We start from the raw sequence: 4,810 nt of genomic DNA, 5'->3' as shown, positions 1-4,810 counted from the left end.
GAAAATTGTGGTGACAGGAGATGGAGGCTGTTCTTCATTTCTTGGTGGGCTGAAAGCTGAGAAGGGGATATGGGAAGAGGCCAGGGAGTTATATGGCCCCAAGGACATGCCCCAACTGCCCTACTTCTGCTAACTAGGCACCACCTCTACCTTTCACCAGTTTGAAATGACATTGCCATAGTATTAATTCATCAACATATTAATCCAGGGTTAGGTCAGAGCCCTCATGATCAAATTAGAGATGTGGTCATTAAGCCCCTAGGTTTTTGGGTTTTTTTTTTTTTTCCTTCTGCCAGCTTTTTTATTCTTTCCCCTCCTGCCCCACTGTTATAGTTTTTTGTTTGTTTGTTCTTTTTTTTTTTTTTTTAAAGGTACTGAATATCTTTTAAGATTTGGTTGTTTTTGTCTCTATATCTGTGCCTCACTGTGTGTGTGTGTGCCACATATGGGAGGTACCCACAGAGGCTAGAAGAGGCTGTTGGCTCCCCTGGAGCTGGAGTTACAGGCAGGTTTGAGCCACCCAACATGGGTGGTGGAAAGTGAACTTGGCTCCTCCGGAAGAGGGGCAATCACTATTTTTTTAAAAAAATTTACTTATTTTATGTGTATGAGAGTCTTGTCTGCATGTATCCAAGTACACCTATGTCATGCAATACCCATGAAGGTCAGAAGGGAACATCAGATTACCTAGAACTAGAGTTATGGATGGTTGTTAGCTGTCAAGTGGGTGCTGGGAATCAAACTTGGGTCCTTTGCAAGAGCAGAGAGTGCTCTTAACTGCTGAGCCATCTCTTGAGCCCAGTTTAGTTTTGTTTTTAATGTATATGTGTGTGCTGTGCATGTGTGTGTTCACATGTGCAAGGGCCCATGTGTCCACATGCATGTGGAGGCCTGAAGTTGACAACAGATCAACCTTTTTCTTTGATTGCTCTGCAGTTTATATTTTTGAGGCCAGATCTCTTGCTGAATCCAGAACTTGCCATTTCTGCTAGTCGGGCTAGTTAGCTTGTCCAGAGATTCCCCATCTCTGCCACCTGTGTACTGAGATGCCAGGTGGCCTGTATGCCTGCCAAGCTTTCATGTGGGTTCTAGAGCTCTGAACTCTTGTCCTCATGCTCGTGTGGCAAGTGCTTTACACTTTACCCACTGGACCATCTCTCCAGCCCCACTAGGTATTTCTAATCCAAACAATTTAGCAGTCACAATTAACCATTTCAATTCACAAATGTATAAAACCAAGAGATGAAATGTAAAATCAAAAAAAAAAAAAGCAGAGCATTCTTTAACACTTACCTGTGAATGTTGCTGCGCATTTGTTTTTGGTTTGTTTGTTTGTTTGTTTTTACTGTTTTAATGAATCCACTTCCTTTATTGCAGTAACCTCTTTCCAAAGCAGTGACTGCAATACTCAAGGTTAAAACATTAGGAAAACATTTGTGTGACAGCTACAGTAAAATATTATCAAAATATTACATTTTTAAACTTAGTAGATAATCATCCACCAGACCAGAAATCTTTAAATTTTTCCATTTATTTTTATTTTATCTGTATGCATGTATTGCCTGCATGCAGGTAAGTGCACTCATGTCGAGCAATGCCCACGGAGGTCAGAAGAGGCATTCGGATCCCCTGGGACTGGAGTTACAGACAGTCGTTAGCTGCTATGTGGGTGCTGGGATTCGAACCTGGGTCTTCTGCAAGAACAGTGTTCTTAACCACTGAGTCATCTCTCCAGCCCCTATTTCCATACTCTTAAAAAACATCTAATATCAGAAAGCAATATAAAAAGAATGTAAAAGGAAACCTAAAATACATAGGAAATAATGCAACAAATAAATATTTTATTTAATTAACTGTTAATAATCAATACCAACATTCTCTCTGAACCCACTGAATTCTTTGCCTGTAGCAACAATAGACTCAAATGCCATTGCATAATTATTTCCAAGTTATCATCAATGATTAGGACTAAAACAATCAGCAGTTAAGGTCATCAAAATTCAACATAAAATAGAAATAGCTTCAACACTAGCTAATATCTCTAAGAATTACTTCTCGAATTTTTTTCTTTTCACTTTTCTACAGCAACCTTAAATTTCTGACCTGGTGTCTAGTGTTACATAAAGTAATGTTTTTTTTTTTGGTCATTTTGAGACAGCGTCTCCCTGTAGCTCCAGCTGACCTGGAACTCGCTATGTAGACCAGGCTGGCCTCAAACTCACAGAGATCCACCTGCCTCTGCCTCCCGAGTGCTGGGATTAAAGGCATGTGCCACCACGCCTGGCCAAGTAACGTATTTTTTAAAAGTGGAAAGTTTCTTACATTATTTCACTGACAACACTACCCTCCCTATTAATGTATATTTAGGTATATTTTATGTATTTTATACACACATATATGATGTATGACATTTGGTTCCTGTAGTACAGGTCACTGTGATGTTTTCCTGAATGGGAAAAACCTTTAAAAAAACAAAGCCAGTGAACCTGTGTACATTTCAGGATAGCAGCGCTCAGTTCATGCCCTATTATCCATTTAAAAATGCACACATGATATTGTGTATTGAATATGACATTTAGGAAATATTGGTTACAGGAAGATATGAGGGATATGGATATGTATATAATCTTACTTCATGATGCCTTTGACATACAATATGGAGTAGTGGTAATCTGCCTAAAGGAAAGGCTGGACATATCTTCAAGGACAAAAAAAATTATTGTCTTCATAAGAGAAATCACTTGATAGCAAGGATGTTGTGGTGAATGTGGACTATAATAAAAACTCAGATCTAGATTCTTCCAATCTATCTGGTGAAAAAATCCATTACACATAAAGACGAAGAAGAGGATGGCAAGACTCCAACTCAACCACTGTTGAAAAAAGAATCCAAAGGCACTGTTGCACCTTTAAATACAGCTGACCAAAAGCTTCTTGAAACTATTACACTGTTTCAGAAAAAACAAAGGAAGAATACTATTGATATCTGGTTTCTTTTTGATAATGGAGGTTTGACCTGCTTGATACTCTATCTTCTGACTACCAAGAAAAAGTGACAAGATTGTAAGATCTGAGTATGCATTGGTGGAAAAATAAGCAGAATAGGCCATGACCGTAGAGCGATGACTACTTTACTTAGTAAATTCCAAATAGACTTCTCCTATGTCATGTTCCTAGAAGATATCAATATGAAACCAAAGATGAAATGATTGAACCATACAGACTTCATGAAGATGATAAAGAACAGGACACTGCAGGTAAAATGAAGGAAGACAAACCATGGCGTATAACAGATAATGAGCTTGAGCCTTATAAGACACACCGGCAGATGAGGTTAAAGGAATTATTAAAGGCACATTCAAGCACAACTAATATTATTGTCATGAGTCTCCCAGTTGCACAGAAAGGTGCTGTGTCCAGTGCTCTCTACATGGCATGGTAAGAAGCTCTATCTAAGGACCTTCCCCCAATCCTCCTTGTCCGTGGGAATCATCAGCGTCCTTGCCTTCTGTTCTTAACTGCTACACATTTGTAACATTCCCCTTCACAAACTTAATCATTTTGAAGTTGAACCCTGAGGATTGTTACCATTTAGATAGCGGTGGGAAGACTCCAGTATCCTGACTGTAGTTTCTGACCTGAGTGCAGTGGACTTGGAAAACCATCTAACCCCTCCGATCCTCAGTGTTGTCACCTGAGCATGAGAAGATTGCAATGGAAGATACCAAAGTTTCAATCGACTTGAATTTTCTTTTCTTTTGTGATAATTTTCCCAGTTTGTTTTGTTAATTTCCCTCGTCTTCGGTGAAGTGTTTTTGTTTTGTTTTTGTTTGGTGTTTTTTTTTTGTTTGTTTGTTTTTAAGACGGGGTCTCACTATGTAGTCCCAGCTGCTGAGAACTACTATGTAGACCAGATTGGCTTCAAAATCACAGAGATCTGTTTGCCTCTACCTCTTAAATTCTGGGTTTAAAGGTGTATATCATCACAATCAGTCAAAATGTCATTTTCTAAAGATATATTTTTAAATTATATGTCTGTGTGGGTAGGTGCATGTGAGTGCAGGTGCTCTCAGAGTCTAGAAGAAGGTGATGAAGAAGGTCGAGAATGTTGGGCAGCCAGCTGTTACTTTAGATATTAATTGATATCAATTTATTACTATTCTTATTAGAACCTTTCCTTAGATAAAGCATTCTTTATGTCCCCATGCTGATGTAGAATTAGTAGAATTAGCAGACCTCAAAACTGCTTTTATTTTGTTCTAACATTTATGCAAATATTTCACAAAGAGTAATCCACACAGTTTTAGTCTTTCAAAATGATCTGCCAGGGGAAAAGATATTAAGTGACCAAAGAAATGTATTTGAAGACTTTAAAGCTCACTGTCTCCAACCTGGCCCTCATGGTTATCCCTATCTCCTCAAGACATTCTCCCCACCAAACCAGCTACTTCAAAAATCTCAGTCACAGAACATTAGCACAGTAAAGGCTCTGATAATGCCAGAAGCCTTTTTGTTTTGTTTTAAATTCATTTGCACTCAACCCAGCATTTCTCAAACTTTCAAACTTTTCCTTTTTTAAATTTTTTTATTTTCCAGATAACATCTATTAACATCCCAAGATAACATGCATCTCTCTAGATCCTCTTGAGGAGACTGTGTTGTTCCTCTTCTTTCCTTTTTCTTCTGCAGACTGACCTGCCACTTATCTCAGACTGACCTTGAACTCTCTGTCCTTACTCTCCTGCCTCCACCTGTTGAAAGCTGGGTTGATAGGCTTCCCACCCTTTGTTTATTATGTAAACACAGTTGA

The 4,810-nt window shown here is 38.6% G+C and overlaps 1 pseudogene; it reads left to right on the top strand.

Annotated features, from left to right (window-relative positions):
- The first annotated feature begins 2,568 nt into the window (after nt 1-2,568).
- LOC103730163 lies at nt 2,569-3,535 on the top strand (annotated as a pseudogene).
- The last annotated feature ends 1,275 nt before the right edge of the window (nt 3,536-4,810 follow it).

This window comes from Nannospalax galili, unplaced genomic scaffold (genome assembly GCF_000622305.1).
Source record: "Nannospalax galili isolate Female #2095 unplaced genomic scaffold, S.galili_v1.0 scaffold452, whole genome shotgun sequence".
Taxonomy (NCBI): domain Eukaryota; kingdom Metazoa; phylum Chordata; class Mammalia; order Rodentia; family Spalacidae; genus Nannospalax; species Nannospalax galili.
Note: the sequence above shows the minus strand (reverse complement) of the source record. Positions and strands in the feature narration are given on the sequence as shown.